The 18,976-nt window shown below is 38.7% G+C and overlaps 1 protein-coding gene across 13 annotated transcripts in view; it reads right to left on the reverse strand.

Moving 5' to 3' along the window:
- ncam1a (neural cell adhesion molecule 1a) overlaps positions 1–18,976 on the reverse strand; it is a 309,203-nt gene that overhangs the window by 138,873 nt on the left and 151,354 nt on the right. Inside the window, exon 2 of one of the 13 annotated variants that reach the window (XM_078930823.1) lies at positions 1–11,898. This exon is cut by the window's left edge and continues 37,349 nt beyond it. The exons of the other annotated variants lie outside the window; for them this stretch is intronic. The gene's annotated coding sequence lies outside the window, so the exon portion shown is untranslated. The remainder of the gene's footprint in view (positions 11,899–18,976) is intronic. 13 annotated transcript variants of the gene reach the window in all.

The raw sequence follows: 18,976 nt of genomic DNA on the forward strand, positions 1-18,976 counted from the left end.
TTTTTTATGGGTGTGAAGTTATAAAAATAAGGCAGTGAAAAAGATAACAGACTGTTCTTCTCTTTAACATGATGAATAAAGCCTTAGTCACAACTTCGGGTGGATTGGGGCCGTCTGCGGGTGAAAACTGGGCAAACATGTACGAGGCATGCAGGTGGTCCGCACAAAATATCAAGATCGCAGACCACTCGGTGAGCCCGTTACGTGGAAATGTGCATGTACATTTTTTTCCACGGGCATGCTGCGGGCGACAGGTTGTGGCAAAGACTTATGCAACATGCAAGGGAAAAAACAGATTCAGTATTCCAGAGGTTTATTGTCAACCCCAAGCATGGCGATTCTTTCTAAGATCTTAACTTAAAAAATAAATGTAAAAGAAGTCAAACTGGCTAAAAGGAAATCGCAGTTCAGCCTTGTGCTGCAGGGGGCGGCTTTAACAGCTTCGGGGAAAAGGCTGTTCCTGAGTTTCCGTGTTTTAGATTTAATGAACCACCTTCCAAATAACAGAGGTCCAAAAAGTGCATAACCTGGGTGGGAGTAAGGTGAAAAAGGTGAGCTGCAGACACGTTGACCATGTTTTTTATTTTTTAAAATAAAGAAGAGCATCCTACTTACGTTTCACCTTACACACCCCGTGTGTGCAGCATTTCCGAACAGTCAGTACGGGGACAGTACTCGTACTTTACTAAGGACTAGAGTGCGGCGTAAGGGCACTGTTTGACAGCATCACCTGTGAGTCATAAGTGCGTGCGACTTACATTATCCAACAAAAGAACAACAAGTGTGTACGTTCCGTTTTTAAGACGTCCTTTAAGGTGTCCGTACGACCCTGAAGGGACATATAAGGGAACCTTAAGGTACACGTGTACTCCACTTAAGATGCAGCCTCTCCTCTCTATGACCATCCACAGCCCCGAACAACCCAAAAACAAGCGGGGTGGTTGACCTTTATGGGTCTATGAGATTAAGGCTAAACTAGTTATCTGGTTGTAATTGTTTTTTATGTCCAACTTTAAGACAGTCGATGATGAACTGCCTCTGAAACACTTGTTAACTCTCAGAGATGGAAAAAAGTTGCTCACACATGCATGGGCTCTGTCCCAGTCATTCTCAATACTAGTTGCGTTTTGAAGGGCTATTAAAGTAACAGAATTACAGCGCTCTTGCCAGCAACATTGCCCTTGTTGAGGCTGAACGAAATCTGTGGCATCCAGGTTGTGCACACAGATCCCTCCTGGCTTCATCCCTCAGATGTGGCGAGTATGTGACTTGAATATGACTTGAATTATCCCTCACAGGCAAACACACTTGTTTTTGCACAAAGTCACTTCTGTCACCTTCCAGCCAACAACGTGTTCAGTGGGAAGGGAGAACCAGAGCTATGCATTGCTTAACACTTCTTATCTGCTGGTGAGCAATCTAATCCCGACGCCTATTTGAGAGCACCCCAGCCGTAAATCCACTGGTGGCGAGTAGATATGATCTCATGTTGAGAAAAATCTACCTCATTCATCTCACTGGGGGAGACATCATCTCTCACTCATATATCTCTGCTACCATGCTGCTACCAAATCCATTCCCAAGCAGCATTTGCACTGCAGATTTCCTGGAGTGAAGCCGGAGGAACTAAATGCAGAATATTCCAAATGAAGGCGTCATTCATGAGTCATTTGTGTTTTCACCTCAGTCCTTCACACTACCTGCGTTTCCTGTTTAAAAGTCTTTTTTTTTTTTGCATTAACAATGTTTATTCCTGAGAACTTGGTTAACAATCTTCAACAGATGGTGCACAGGAAGATTGTAATCAACATGACAGTATGGGACAATAACAAGAAAAGTCTTACAGAGAACAGATCGAGTAAAAACCTTTGCTGTTACGGAAAAACAAATTTAAAATCTCAAAATTTCTTCCCATCTCTTTATATTTTCTCCTTCAGGGCTGCAGATATTTTTCTATCAAGACGTTCATTATACAGAATTGAGAGTTCTTCTACTTAAACCTTGTGGAAAATCCTTTGTAAATATTGCCATAAATAACTTTAATGCATGTCAACTGGCATACAGGTGGGTCAAAGGTTAAATCTTGCTTATAATGACCTCATATAAAGGATTCCCACTAATTTTTAGGTTCATGTGAGAGTCAGGAATGTTTGTCACAGGAAACATACAGAATGGCTAGTTTAGTATGTATTCATAGTTTTACAAGCTTCAAGCAAGTCCAAAAGCCAAAATAGTGTTTGAGAACCACAAATCAGTGACAAAAAAGAGGAAAGAAACAAATAAATTGACCAAGGCTTTGATTACACCCTTGCAATTCTCAGACTCTGAAAATGTTTCATTCCTCTTTTTTTCACCAGTGTTTGGTTTACAGCGCCTTTGTTTGCTTGTTAAAATGATGAGACATGTAACTGGAAAGCTTTCTTATCGGATGGACACATTTACACTCCGTCTCGTGTAGAAATGAAGGAGAAAGTCGTTTAGATTGACGCGGTGCTCTCTAGCTGCATGACAGAGCAGGAAAACATGAATACAATACAGATAAATTAAACAGAAAAAGATGTAATATTTAAGTTAAAATGTTGGTGTGAAAGTTATCAGGATAAAAATGTACTTCTATAATGACAAAAAACAATATTACTATTAATATTTACTGAAATATAGGGGATTTTATGGAGTTTGGCCTCATTGTAAACAGTAGTAAAGGTTCAGAAAACAAGCAAAAAAACTAATTCAATAAGCCACAAAGATTTATAATGGTTTGATCCATTTTTGATCTTATAAAGAAGGACAACTATGTTTGTCTGTCAGCAGAAAAGACAGAAAGTTATCACTGACATTTTCAGCTTGATTAATTAGAGGACTGTCTGGACATTGATCAAATGAAATTTGAAAAAATGTGCTTTGCCAGGTTTTTGCAACATTGTTATATTCCACCTGTAACTCATATGAAAAAAAATAAAACATAAAAATGGGAACAAGTAAAATAAAATAAAAACAGATAAAATGGAATGATGTGATGTGCACAGTTAAGAAAATAAAAGTGATTGATTATAATAAATAAAAAAAATAGAGCAGATGAACCCATAAAATCATTGCAATGCATACGCTTTCCGTTATATGGCACATTTTTCTACAAGGTGAAACAAATTGGATTTTGATCGATCATTGCTTTAGAAATAATCGTTTACCAAGATGTGAAATAGAACAAGCATAGAACTTCCATGAGATTCCATTAGGTACAAGAAAAATGTTTTTTTTTTAAAAACTATTTATTTGATAAAAAAAAAGGCAAAACATTTGATTTGGTGTGGGTCACACCTAAACCAGGTAATCATCCATGTGTGAGAGAGGGAGCATCCAGGGAACAAGACAGTTGATGGACAGCTGCCCGGAATTTAGTGATGGATCAGTTATTGCATTTGTTGCACTTTGGTTACTGAAGCTTCCCAGCTTTGTTACTAGATGTTCCTTGAAGGAACGGCTGAAGAAAACCAAAGCGGGCATAATGCGAAGACAGGGAACAATTCCAACCTCTTAATTAGAATCCGGGTGGTGTTTACCAGCTGCTGTCTAAGTGCTTCATTATCTGTAACCATGACGTCACTCTCTGCTAATTCCCTGTATGCTTTAACAGCATCTTCTTGAAGGAGATTGTCTAACCCCCAAAAAAAAACAACAGAGAAAGAAAAAAGGAAAAACAAACACCTCCTCCCAGACATGCTGCCTATTTGCTAATATGATTAACACCATGTTCTTTGGGATAATCCTAGCAAGCTGTAATGTCCTCACTGGTCATATGCCGGGGAGCAACAATGAGCTTCACCAACAAAAGAAAGCTTTACGCAGCAGACTCAATGCAACATTCACAATACTACTGCAACCCTGCGCTTCTACAAACAACACAAAAGTGGACAAAAAGTCTCTCATGCCTGTTGCTTCCCTTCTTTTTCTGCATTTCACACTTCCGCATGCACCATAACACACATTACCCCCGTCGGTCTCCACTACAGCACATTTGCCACTCGTGCTGCGGTTGCTAAGGGAACACCTGCATCTCTGGTAATCCTGTGAATAGGACGCAATGAGCACGGGTTCACGAAAAAGAAAACGGCTTAACAGTGTGGCAGGTGGGGACGGAAATACAATCATGTTTTAGCAAAAGACATTAACCTAATTGTTTTTTCCATAACATCTGCTTCCAACATTACATGTAGAATTTGGTGCAAAAATGTGTTAACATTGTCTGTTTTTTGTCTTTTGCTCCACCAAAAGATACAGATTAAGAATTTGTCTGTAATATTCAACACCTGTGCCACGTTTCAGTAAATATCTTTGGTTTTTGTGAGGATGACCCAGTCAGTCTCAGCAGCATCCAAGTTTTTCAGTGTGTGACACCGGCACGGTTGGCCGTGCACCAGCAGCATGACATTCAACAACCAAAGTGTGGGAGTAATGCATATTCTGCTCAGCTTCACCTCTGTCCCAGCTGGAGTCAGTGCTTCACAAAAAGGAAACGGAGCACAAGAGCAAAGGAACTGAAGGTTGTTCTCAATAGATATGTTTTTCGCCCTTCTTGTTTCTCCGCTTTTAAGAAGATTTCAATAACTGCCTCCTTTCATTTGAAAGGTTTGTTTGAAGTTACCAGGTGATTTATGGGGATAGATTATCCATCCAATCACCTGGAAAGTATTTAATGGAAGAGCTTGCCCTTCCCTCCGATGATGAATTCACAGATGGTTCGGTGTAACATACCATCTGCAGCACCAGGCTGGCTGTTGTGAGCTCAGCCAATATGCTTTGGAGATGCTCACTGATAAAGCAAGTGTCCTGATAAACTGATTACTGCCAGCTTCACCACCTTTAAGTCATTTCCATGTCCGTTTGAAATTTTAAATTGCCTTTCAAAATATTTTTTTTTTTGTGCATGTAACTGCTAATATTTCTCCTTTGTTAGTTGGGAAAATTGTTTACATTTTCACTAGCAGAGTTTTACAAAATAAAGACATTATATTTACTTTAATCAGTTTACAAAATAAACAAGAGTTTAATTAAGAGTTGACCCTAGTCTACATAGGAGGTGATTGGTCAACAATGTGAAGGCGTCCATCTAATTGGTCAAATGCATAAAGGGATTAATTTGATTCGTTAAACATTTCAAGCTGCCGTCAGATTGGTTTAGCACATTTAAGTTTTTGCAATTTTTGCCCTCTTTTGTGATTTGTGACTTATTGTGCAGGCCTGATGGTGGTTATCAAAAAGGTAAGCAACCATTACTTTGAAGGAGGTTGTGGTCAGGGGAGCTGATTAACCAAGTATTAGTTAAGTAAATATATTAAACAAGTCAAATGCAAATAATTTCAAAAGTCAGTATGACAACTTAAACCGTTTCAAAAAGACACCCAAGAGTAGTTATATATTTTAAGTCAGTTACTATAAATAATGTATCTGTCAGATAATAAAACATTCATTTTCTTGGCTTTATAGTGAAAGTGCAGGTGTTGCCTGTTCTCCCCAAACAGGGTTTAGATTATAACTCTGATGGTATTTCATAAAAACAGAATCTTGGTTATAAGAGCATTTTGTGTCACAAACTAGGTGACATTTTTAGAAAAATATAAGCCTTCTAAAATGAGTAAGGATGGTTAAACAGCTGGTTTTGGCCTCCAGGGGGCGCTCCACTTAAATGTTATGTTAAAACTATCCTAGTTTAAAATTCAAAGCAAATAAAGCATCAGTTTGGAGCAATGCAATAGTCACAGATAAATAAATGTGAATATAAATAGACTACATTTATACCGACTGTGAAATAAATGTAATTAGGATTGGAAAGAAATCATTTGTTGTAAGCGTTTACATAAATTTACATTAGTTTATAAATCACTGGAAAAATCACACTAAAAAGTTGGATTTATAAACGACTTAAATTGTTCTGCAAGTTATCTCAAAAACTGTAAAACATTATAGATTCATTCTTTTTGTTGTGTTTAAAACTCACAATATTAGGCCACTGTTCTACTTTTTAGCTGCAAAGGCAGAAAGAACAGCTTAGTTCAAAAAAATGAAATTCTATCCTTTATTCTTTGAAAATAGAGAAAACAGTGATTAAAAAAAAACAACCTAAAAAAAAGACTAAAACAAAACTGTTACTTAACAAAAATGAGGCTAAAATGCCTCCACTCAGCCAACAACATCACAACAGAGATATGAGCTTCGTAAAAAAAAAAAACTGCCCTAAACACTGTTAACGGAATCACAAAAACAAAATAAAGTGCTAAGTTTAATAGAAAATGTGAGTCGAAAAGAATAATAAAATCAACTGACTGACCTTGAGCAGAGAAAAGATATCTTTGTGACATTTTTGCTGCTTTTAACCGTCACATTTGGAACTTTAAAATGAATGTTACTGGTTATAAAAAGAGCTAAAATATCATCCAAATGTTCCTAGTAATGCACGACAAATGGTATTCAAGTTCAAAGCAAGAGTACTGTAATTCATTACTTAGTTAACTCCAACACGTGTTGTTTTGTGGATGATATGCTCTTAAGCAACCGAGATGGAAAAGCTCTTTAAGTGAAACAAACAAACAAAAAACAAAGACAGTTTGAATTTGAGCGAATAATATTGCAATTAGAGCAAAGGGGGGTAAAAAAGGCTTTAGACAAGATGCGACGTATGAAGACGTAACTGAAACTTCACACTAAGCAAAAAGGCTAACCCAAAGAAACTGGGTTTCATCAATATAGTAAATTCTAAATTAGTTGTTTGAGAGAGAAAAAGATCAAAGCTTCCTTCTCCCCACCATTTTGACAAGAAAAAACATGAAGTGTTTTAACTAAAATCTCAAAACTATTTAAAAATATATATTCTAAAAATATAACAAAAAGACAAACACTTCAACAAAATCTACAAATTTGTGTATTTTAGTAGATAAAAGTTATTTGGTTTCCTGGTTAGTAAAACAACAAAAAAAAGGATTATATTTAACAAAAGAATTAATCAGAAGTGATTAAAATTACTCATTAAACTACTAAATCCGTGTCATTACAACTAAATCTGTGCATTAACAATGTAACTTTCATAGATATGTTTTCTTGACATCCTTATATAAGAAATACACGCAAGATTGTTCATCAGTTTTTTTTTTTAACTTTTTTTTTAGTCCAGTGATCAATAAAAAGCCAGATTTAACCCCATAAAACAGATGTAAAAAAAGCATCTCTTTTCAAAAAGCTAAACATTGAACAGGCGTTTTCTTTTCCGGTTTACTCTCATCTTTTTACCCTACAAACACTTGAAACAATATTTGAATTTACTGCACACATTTCCTCCTCTTCAGTCAGATTTTTTAACAGCTCAGCAGGTTTGTCCAACCAAAAAAACTTTGGTTAGTTTGCAAATCTGCAGTTCTGCGACATCTCTTTGTCCTGGATTTCTTTTGGCTGGCTGAGCTAAACGGGTTGAAATTCCCAACTGAGAAACATCCTGGTCTTTCGGCTTCCTGTCCGATTTGAGACCGTTTGAACAAGACTCAGCGGGTTTTCTCTATATGGAGGGGGTCTTTCATTCACACAAAAAGTTGAATAGAGATGAGAGTGGAAGGTCTACGCAGGATTAATAGAATAAAAACAAGACGGAGTCGGCTTAAAAGTAAAACAATAGAAGTGGGTTGAGATTAAAATAAAGAGGTACGGGGCTTAGTCAGGCCAGCAGTGAGGAGCAGTCATTTTTAGCTGCAGATATCAGCCACTTATCTCATTTATGGCTGGGCTGGAGACGACAGTGTCTACTCTCACCAACACTTTATAATTTCCACCACAGCCTTGCTTTCACTGGAGGCTCCCGTTTCACAAATCAGCAACCCAACTGAGCATCGCAGACAAATGGAAACAATTTCAGGAAGCACAAATGGCGGGGGCACCTCGTCATCTCGTGTGGCCCTCCATTTACAGCCACTTTAATGCCCCACTTCTATACATTAGACGCTATCAAATTTGAAGTCCAAAGGATGCAGCCTTTATAGAAGAAAAAATAAATTAATGTTTGTAATTAAAGGCCCTGAGATAAAACAGTGGCACATCCATTAAAGCGTGTTTAAATGAGAGCAGCTGTATTCACAGTATCTATAGATTTTCTTTGTTGACTTAAATGCTCACTTTTGGAAGTTAATGTTAACATTCAGATGTACCGTTGTGGAAAATTATTGCACATTCCAACCTGTGTGCATCTTGAGTGTGATCCACAATGAGAAATTATAGTGGGGGCAATAAGTATTGGCTTCCTTACCGATTTTGTATGTTGGCCCACTTTAAAAAAAATTGACAGTCTGTCATCCTAAAGCTGCATCACGCCGAATGCAATTCGAACACCAGCCAGTTTCAATGTTAAGTCAATTGTACAGACGCGACCTGGGGTCCTGCAGCGTCATTTGAGTGACGGGTGCAGCCTGGCCTGGCAGCAGCTCGATTTGAGCAAAGTGGTGCGGCACGATTTGGGCGGCATGCCGCAGCGGGTATGAGTTAAAAAATCTGAACTCTTGCGAGGTGCATCGACCATTAACGGACTCAGGTTTGTGCACGTGACAGCGGGTAGAATGCACATCCACTATGGTGGATCGATATGATAGTTCTCCCCTTGAACGTCCATCCATTGGTTTCCGGAGCCTGTCCCGGCTACTGTAGGGCTAAGATGGGTACACCCTAGACCAAGGATGCCCAAACCCAGGCCTACATGTGTCCAACATGTTTTTCTACCAACCTGCCATTGAAGCTCCTTACTGGCTAAACACACTAGAACCCGGTTGATCAGCAGCTGGTGTCTTTTTAAACAGGCGTTAAACAAGCGTCTTCCGTTCAGGGGCAAGGCTGATCAGGAGAAGCTAACTGGTCTGTGTGAACCAGAACTCTTAATGGTTACTCTGGGATCAAATACTTATTTCTCTCACTGAAAGGTAAAGTACTCTATATACATTCTTGAAAATTGGTTTCTTGATTTTCTATCTTTCACTGTTCAAAGAACCTACTAATAGGGTGACAGACTGTCAATTTCTTTAGGTGTGCAAACCTACAAAATCATGAGGAATCAAACACTTACTGTAGCTAAAAACAGCCAAAAATATGAAGCAACTTCTACGATTATGAGATTATAATTCAGCGCAGTGCAACAGTGAGTTTGAAATGATTGATTTCTGGGGAGTAATTCTCTTCGTGTCTGGGGTCTCGTGGCTATGGCTTTTGCAGATTAGGGGGCTTAACTTGCCTACAATTCTTTTTTAAAGAGTTTTGTTCTTCTTGACAACTGGTCCCAGACGTCCCTTCTCTGTGGTCTGCCCTTGGCCGACGTTTAAACGGGAGTTCAGCTGAAATGGGAAGAAGCTACAGCTTTCAGTGACATCAGAACCTGAAAGCTGATATGAATGCCATTTTTATTACTGTCCAAAGGAACAATGCTGCATCCAGTGCCAGCATCGTAATAGGAACAACGTTTCTGCACTTCAGAAAATCAATATGGAGCTTTGTCAAGAGAGCTTGTAATGTGCGTTTGCTGGGCCAAAGGCTCTTTTGCCTTCATTTCCACTATTCGTGCGTGTCCCCCCCTTTAAAGAGCCTAAGGTGTTTCTGAGAACATTTCCCTGTACCTGAGATAAAAGGCTGGGGTAGAAAATACTGATGGACAGAAGGGAAAAGAGCGCCGGCAAAAACAAAGGGGAGATTAAACTCTGGACTGCAACGCCAGGCACAAAGGAAAGCCATTTTTCTTTCTCTAATTTGCCTTTCTGGTTCCAATTCATGCTACTGTCTAATTGAATTTACCCTGTTTCATAATAATATCGCATACAACAGGAGCGGAAGTACACTTCAAATGGGAATGAGTGTACTTTTCCAAGTGTTTGCCTGGAGTCAACAGATGACTGCTGTAGTTATATGTGGCAGTTAAGTACTTCAGCTATTTACTTTATGGCTTCCTGTTGTCCTCCACCTCAAATTATAGACATTAATGTCGGAAAATGGCCATGTTGCATGAAGGGATGCAGCACTCCATCTTGAAATCATATTATTCTGTTTTTAGATGCAGCAGAAGGAAAAGACAAAAGGTCTGACATGTGAACTATTGAACTATTGAACTATTTTTTACAGGAAACGATGTGCATTTAACGAAATAACTGAAAATGACCATCAGCAGAGTATAGTTTAGAAAAAAAAAGCATCTTTTTAGATATTTAACTGCATGTGTTTCCTAAACTATTGTCTTCTACTGCGGTGCGAAAACTGTTACAGAAAAGTTCATTTTCAGTTTGGGAGCCATCTCTTCAAAGGATCAATTGGTATTCTTTTTTGGGGGATGAGTGTTGGTAAATCTGGGGTTAAAAAACTTTCTTCGTTCTCCAAAAAAAAAAACCTTTTAAGCCAGTTACACTTGTGTAGGAATGCTTTACTGTATTTGCGATCCTGTTACCTTGGATTCTTAGCCTGCCGTCTGAGGCATGCGGGTCTAAGATGCAAGCCCAAGTTTTTTCAGTCGTCTGACTCAGGAATAGAGCTCCTGAAACCCGCAGTTGCTGAAACCTGCAGTTCTTAAAGATCCACTCCGATGAAAATCGTGTTTTTGGTGTTTTTTAACAAAGTATTTCTTTAGTTAAGTCATTGTAAATTAGGAGCAGGTGAAAAGATGTGACTATCGACAAAATCCATGTATGTCACCTGGCTTAAAACTGTTCGACTGGATGGCTCCAATATTGCTCGCCATTTATGTTGCATTGGTAAAGTTAGGCTGGCGTTGAAAAGACAAGTTTATTTTAATTTTGGCTAAAAACAGCAAAATCCTAATTCAAAGGCCACTGCAAACTCTGTTACAATATGTCTCTCAAAGGAGAAAAGATCCAGTTAGTTTTAAACAATTATTTTGTGCAGAACAGAGAAGTTCAACTCTATTTCGTTAGTTTTTTCTTTTTTCTTAAGAGGGAACATTGTTTTTTTTTTTTTGCATTTTTTATATCTGGGCTGAGAGTGGAGTCAGAACCTAACTCTCCTCTTATGTTTGTCTTTAAGTCCTTAATGCTGAAAAAAGCAGCCCTTTTTTTCTTTTATGTAACTGACAGCAATTCTCTTTTTAAATATGACTTATTTTATATTTTAAACAAACTGACAAGCCAGCTCTATGATCTGTGAAGGATGTTAAGCTGAGGCAGAGAGGAGAAAGACTCCCGGGGGTTTTCAGGTTTCAGAGGTTGATCGTGTCCACCATGATGTGGCTTCATGGTGTAACACACTCACTGACTTCTGCTAATTGAATGCTGCCCTCATTAAATTGTTATCTTTAAAACATTGCTAATATCCAAAGTCTCACATAGGCAATTAAATTGCTGTAAACCAGCAGATCAGAGGGATTATCGCTTCTGATAAATTAATCTTTGCAGTTTCAGAGCGTGAAAAACTCAAGCAAACAGGCAGAAGAGCAGCTCAGACTGTTTCCAGAAGGAGTAGCACTGATGGCTGATTTTTGATGGGTGTAGAGAAGCTCTCAGGTTTGGATGAGATTAACTTTAAACCTTGCCAGAATTCATTTAACATTTAGTTTTCTGTGTAAACGGGGTGTGGGAAGTTATTTTTCTGATCTTTCCTCTAATCCCGTGTAGTGTCGAGCTGTAGCTTGCACTCCAAGGGAAGAAGAACATTGGCCAGGATTACTGCAGAGGAGTAACAGCTCTCCGCTTTGTTGCTTCAGAGAAAAATTAATCATGTTCTAATTCATTTGATGTGACTGCTAGAACAAATCCACACAGATTTCTCAAATGCAGCACGATGCTGGCAGCCTCTTTTTCATTCAAACAATTTGCTTTTTTTTTTTTCCTCCCTGGATTGTGAAAGCTTAAAAAAAACATTCAAAATAAAGAACCTTACCTTTAAGCAGACATTAAGTGAAGATGTCACACAGGCGAGGGTTTGGAAAAACCAGCAGGAAGAAGACATGTAAAGAGGAACAGATAAAAAAAAAGAGTGAAATAAACAGAAAATGATTTTTGTGAAACAAAAAAAGAACACATTTTTCCTTTCCTAAGTGTTGCAAATTTTGCTCCATTTCACTTTGATTTTTTAGGTTTAGGATAAAACCTGCGAACAGTGTGCTTCCTTAAAATTATAAAGTACAATGAGAAAAGCTTCCAGAACATCCCGGGATGTGGAGAACCAACAGTACTCCTCACTCATCAAAGAGGAGGTCCATTTCTGAGAAAATCTTTTATATCTCAGTTCCACTTTCTTATCTTGATCCGCAAAAAACAAATTTTTTGTTTTTTATTTTTTTATTTTCAGCTGGGCTGCGTTTCCATTTCTCTAAAACAGAGGCGGTAATGCATATTTCACAGCAGATTTGGAGTCACGGTTTTAACGCCGCCTTAGAATATACGGTGCTAGCTTATCCGAGGCTCCTCAGACAGAACACAAATAGAAGAAGGGAGGAAAAAAAAACATGCAGTGGGAGGAAGGTTTATGAAGCAGATAAGATAGAAAAAAAAATAATATTCGGCCATATTTTTTGCAAAACAAAATGCATCTTGGACTCTTGTGAAACATCTGTTGCTTCCTCTCGAGAGCAAACGTTTGTTATTTTTTTAAATGAATGTGTTCCTTTCGGTTGATGTGGGAGGATGGCAGCTCTTATTGAAGGACAGATGTGTGTTGAAAGTGTAAAACGGGGGGCAAACACTGTCAGAAGAAGAAACTGCTGAGATACTTGCAGTTCTCAGGAAACCACAGGTGAAAGACACCCACAGGTGAAAAACCATCATTATTCAGGAGCTGGGTTCAAACCCACAAGTCGTAGGGCAACATTGTCATCACAAAATACAACAATATATCACCAAAAAGATGGAATAAGAAACTCTGGAAGCAGAGTTTGGGAGAGTGTAAAAACAGATTTAAGAGTTTCGAATTATTTTGCCTCTGATGTGTTTAGGCATATTTTAGTTGGGGTGGGTATCTTTTCCTCTCTCATGATTCGATACTCAATATATGGTCCATGAATGCATAAAATATTCTTTTTGGTGATATGATACAGTCCAAATTTTCTTTCATAAATGGATACAATCTTGATTTTTATTTCTCATTTGTTTAAAACTATATATGCCTTTCAACAGAAAACCTCTTCTTTATTTTAAGCAATAAAAAGAAAACATCTCTGGCAAACCTCCAGGCTGGGGATCAGTACCTGTCCAATTAAAACCACAACCCACCTTGTTCCTATTTATTTTATAGTCCAATCCATGCATTGATTTGATCTGTTATCATGCGTCTGTCTGCCCACTTCAAAGAGAAGTATATGTATATTCAGAATTAACCCTTGTGCTATCCTAGGCCGTTAATATTGGGAGTTGGGTCATCTAGACCCACTAGACAGTGCTCTGAACCTTTTTTCTTCAATGATTTGTGATCTTCACTGGTGTCCATGGATTACATGAAATCTTTCCACCTTTATCCACCTTTGTCATGGTAGGGAGAACACGTTAATCCATGGGTGGGGTCATCTAAGATAGCACAAGAGTTATGGCTTTCTATTCTGTTCTGTTCTAAATCTAAATGAAGTGTTATTTTGGAAAACTCGCTCGGTCATGTGTCAAAAATCAATGGGCTACTTTGCTAAAGGAGCTGCTCCAACCACTAAATTCAAACCCCCAAACTAGCAACGTTAGCAGGAATACAAACACATTTGAAAAGTTTCTTTTGGCAAAAACGAGCAGGTGAGAAAATAGAAAAGCCTTCAACTTCCAAATAAAAGAAATCTGCATATAATTGAAAAAACCAGGAGGATTTACTCCAAATATGGATTTATTGTGACTTTTGTTTCCACACACCATAATAATTTTGAATAAAATTTAGCAACCGTCCAATGTTACAAAGTTGCTGCTAATAAAGTTGCTCAAACATTGAATTCATTTTTATAATTATGTTTATAAATAACGGTAGTGGTATGTCTTTTTTTTTTCTTCCTTTGTCACACCTTAAAAGTCAGCTCCAATTATTTTTACTTCTGAAAGTCTAAATTATCTTTTCAAAATCTGGCAATTTTGTGATTTCCCAAATCTTATTTTATATAACTTTTACGCGACGTTAACTGTGCTTTAAAAGGTTTGGCTTAACACTTTTAGATTCTTGTCTTTTTGCAACTCTACTTTCTGCAGCAAAGTGTCATCACCATGGAGATGAGTCTTAAAATATGGAGATGAAGTCGCACTTCAGCTGTTAAAGGAACTTTGTGCCTCACAGGGAAGTAGTGCAGACATTTTGTCAAATAAAGTGCAGAGCCTGCAAGCGAACACCTGTATGTGACCAATCAGACTGGCACCAAGACCACTGAACTGAAAAATTCTACATTTTCGGCTGTTGTGGGTAAACTAGGATGCTAACGAAACTTTCACCCGATAGATAAAGACCAAAATGACGATGGCGTTAATAAACGAAGCGTTCACTGCATTGGCTATACATTTTTAAAAAATAGGCGAGATGCGGAAGCATAGGCTGGTTTGAAATGAGGGTGGGCTGGGGGTAAGAGGAAAGAAAAGAGAACTGCTGAAACAACCGCCGCAGGCAATCTCTCAGTTTAATTCAGAAAAATTAGCCTTGATGAATCAGCCATTGTGAGCAGCTGCTTTGCATCCTCTGGGGTACAGTCATTACGAAATAAAGCTATTTTAATACAACTTGAGCTGAATTCGGAAAGATTGCATTCCGGTCTGCAAGCTGATTTTTATTGTTTAGTGGCACTTTCAAAAGGTTTAAAACATGCTAAATGTCGTTTTGGAGCAACTTTTTGTTTCCATAAATAAGTTTTTTTTTTTTGTTATCTCTTTAGTGAATAAATTTCCCTCTAATTTGAAGAAAATTTCTATTTTTTCTGTCTTTTATTTTACAATTTCTTGCAAAACTTTAAGCTCTTTGTCAAAAATACTAAACACTCCAACTCTAAATGATTAGGAAACAGCACAAGCTCATAGAGATAAGACTTGCACCATGTCTAAAAATAACTTTAGATGCAGTTAAACGGCAGCGTGGTTTTGACACTTTTTTTTTCTCTCAGCAGCAGTGCTGAAAATGTCAGAATATTTAAAAAAAACTCCCTGCCTCTTGGCAAAAGTTCTGCAACCGTTTGGGTGTAAAAAGGTGGAATTGCAGCATCTTTGCACCACCTATGAGGGTGAGAAACCTGTGATCACACCGCTTTGCGCAAACTAAAGCACGGGTCTGTAGCTCTCTCTCAACATATTGTTTCCTGTTTCTTTGAATCTCTTTGCCATCTATTGTTAGTCAAACCTCCTACACACAGTGATCACACAGCAGTGAGAGCCTGCTGAAAGGAGCATCAACAGGTATCGTCGCAGACAAAAGCTTTTCTGTTCTTGTACAATTACATATCAAAATGAAGTGCAAGAAAGTAAACTCACAGTTTTCCCAGCCTGTCAGACTACAAAAACACTAATAGTATAATGATCACAGGTGAAGTACCATAGGTAATCCCACTTTATTTGCCCCTTACACTGTTCCCTCGTATATTGTGGGACTTGCGTCCTAAAAGAAACCCACAATAGGTGAACTCTGAGAAGTAAAACCCTTCACTGCACACTTTATACACTTTCCAAAAGGCCAGCTACTATGTACATTCTGCAAATATTGCACAGCAGAAAACTGGTCATACGTGAATGTACGGGGAAACGTAAGAAAAGTTGTGTTGTGGTCTTTTTTCACAGATGTACAGTACAGACCAAAATTTTGAAAACACCTTCTTATTCAAATGTATGGGAAGGTGTGTCCAAACCTTTGGTCTGTACTTTATCACGAATTGTTCACGTTAAAACCACTGAATAGGTACGAATAAACCACAAGGAGCACGTAAATCAGCGTAGAACATGCCGTGCGTGATTATTGTGCTGTTTCTAGTGATTTGTGCCTCAGTTACATAATTTTAACACATGCTGAACATATACGCAGTCATACATCAATGGTACATACACGAAAAGTCCTTTAGACATAGGTGGAGCAGTCGTGGAAAGCCACAAATTTGCATTTGCATCTTGCAAAAATCACTCACAATTGCGTTAGACCAAAAGATTTTAACAGCTCATAACAGACTTCACGTAAAGACCAATCAGTCGAAACCCTCGATGGACATCTGCGCACATGACAAATGCAAGAATTCCTTCTGAATTACGTACACCACGCATGTATCACAAAAAAACAAAACAAATTTCATACGTGAAAAATGTGCAAAATGTATGGAGTGGCTGTATGACACGGCCCTAAGACAGACAAGAACATTTTCACACATTTCTCTCTTGTTTAAACTCTTGAGATATGGACACACCAGGCATGTGACACACATTCAGGAAAGCGCTAAACAAGCACCTTCTTAAATGCTTGTTTAGCCAATAGTGTTCACACAGCACAAGCATGGAAGGGCTTCTTCTTCTTTTACTTTTTGTTCTGTATACTAGCGCAACTCCACCAACTACAGTTGGAAGAAGTTTGGTGCGAAAGCAGTGCAAATCTCGTGAATATTGCTTCAGGCTTTTACTCTCACAGCTCTATTCTGATATATGAATATATGAAAGACTTGGTGTTATATAATTCCAGCCAGGGACAATCTGAATCCCTGATTGGTCAAAGTTTGACCTGGTTTGACTCGCAGCACGCGTTCAATGGCCACGCGTTTTGTAAGTTGAGCCTGAAAACAATCCTAAAAATGTGCGCACCTACACGGGAAAACACGTTTGAACACGGAAACCATTTTATCGTTCAAGCTGAATGCATTTAATACAGAAGGCACAAAACAGAGGAGACTGACTGACAAGGTCAACAGCCAATCAGGACGCAAAACAGAGTAAACTGTAAAAAAATAAAACAAAAAGGAAAGCACTAAAAATGGCACTGAATAATTTTACAAAAAGTGAACCACAATGTAATAAGGCAACACTGTATTTGCAAAAAGTATTGAGTTCTCCATTTCAATAATTAATTTCAGGTGTTCATGTCCCTTTCCTGGCAACGGGACATAGCGCCATATCTGTGGGGAAAAGATGGGAGTGAATTCCAGCTTGATTCTGTGAAAAGATGCAACCTGTGCAACAAGTTTAGTCATGACATTTTCAAACAGCTAAATATTCCAAAGTCAGCTGTCAGTGGTATTATGGGAAAGTCAAAGTGCCAGACCACGTACACTCAGTGATGACAGCGCATGCAGAGGTGCACATAGGTCTCCGACTTCCTCAGTCAGTCACTGCACAGCTTCGAGTCCTTTGCAGTCTTCAGAACAGCTTGAGAACAGTGCATAGAGAACTTTGTGGAAGAATTTTTCCAGCCCAATCAGCGGCATTTAAACCTCACATCGTAAAGTGCCATGCAAAGAATCAGATGCAGAGGTGAGAGGTCTATGGACTCTACAGCAGAGAAGATGATTACCCCCTTTGAAAAGATCAAATTGGAACTCCTTAAAAGGTATAAACTATTAGAAAAGTAAATATACTGAATCAAACTGCTTCACAATGCCACCTCATTGAAGCTGTGACTGGGTTCAAACATTTGTGTCTTTTGGATACTTAGTGAACAAGATCCATTAAAAAAATGGAGCAGAGTTCTGACCCTGGGAGTCTGTTTCAAACCAGAATGTCACACGGATTCTGTCAAATCCCAACAGAGCAGAGAGGAAATGGGACAAGAGAAGGCAGTCAGGGCTCAACAGCCAGCTAAATGATGCTGACCTATTTGGAAAAAATGAATAGATGAAGAGCCTAATGTAGGTAAAAATACAACTTTTCTCATAACTGTAGTTAGATTCTGTTTAAACAAACTAAAAAAGAAAATCTTTAGAAAATCCAGCATCTTTAGTTACACTCATACATCCCTTCTGGAAATGTAATGCTTTAGAAGGCCTTATTTTAGTCCGTTTAAATTTAAGACTTTTTAAGAACCGCTGAGTAGTTCCGTTGATAAGGTGAAGGACTGATGTGCATGAAACCAGGGTTCGATTCCTGGGGAGGGGATGAACAAGCAAGCCATTGAATTGGTGAGGGCCCTATGGCAAGGCCCTTAACGCTACTGCCTGTGAATGGTCAGACGGACCGTAGGCGCGAACTGGCAACCACACCTCTACCATCGCCAAGTATGAATGAAGAGTGAATGAATAATTTTCACATTGTAAGCGCTTTGAGCGCCTGGAAATCCAATCCAATCCATTATTATTATTTAAGAATCTGCCACCTTACTGGTGCACCAGAAGGTGCACAAACCTGTGGTTGGTTGGGCTTTGACCAAAAGCATTTTTACTTTTTTTGGCAAACAAATAAAACGTGTAACACTGAAAAACAGGACGTCGTATCAGCCTTACGAAAGGTTTTCCAGCTGCTGCATGACTTTGCTCAGGTTCCCTAAAATGCCTTGTTTGCAATCTCCTGCAGTCATGGTGGGACCTGGTTATCATACGTTGCACACTGTATGACTATGCAAGGCAAGAGGAAGATGGTAAATGAATTTGGGGCAAAGTTGAGATGAAAAACAACAGCTAACTGGCAAATTAAAATAAACAAGACTTTATTAGAGTTTCTATTTTTAACCAAGGGCAGGGCTCCAGACTGCGACCACTTGGTCGCATTTTGCGACCAAAATTTGAGAGTGTGCGACTGAATTTTACATCCAGTCGCACATGTGCTACCAGTAAATTTGCCTCCCCCACCCTCCGTATTTTTTATACATTAAACGTGGAAGGGGCACGTCAATGATCTATGAAATGAGCAATGAAATAATCAATGAGACGCGAGCGCACACGCACGCAGACAGACACACACACTCGCGCGAATACTCATGAGACTGGAGCACACGCGAGCGCACACTCGCGTGTCATTGAGTGATGCCTGAGGCGGCCACTGCGTGTGAGAAGAATAGGGAAAGTCACTGTAAGTGGCTAAAATGCGTGGAGGGGGAGGGGCCTAGAGAT

Source organism: Oryzias latipes, chromosome 14 (assembly GCF_053564925.1).
Source record: "Oryzias latipes strain Hd-rR chromosome 14, Olatipes_Hd-rR_3.1".
NCBI lineage: Eukaryota > Metazoa > Chordata > Actinopteri > Beloniformes > Adrianichthyidae > Oryzias > Oryzias latipes.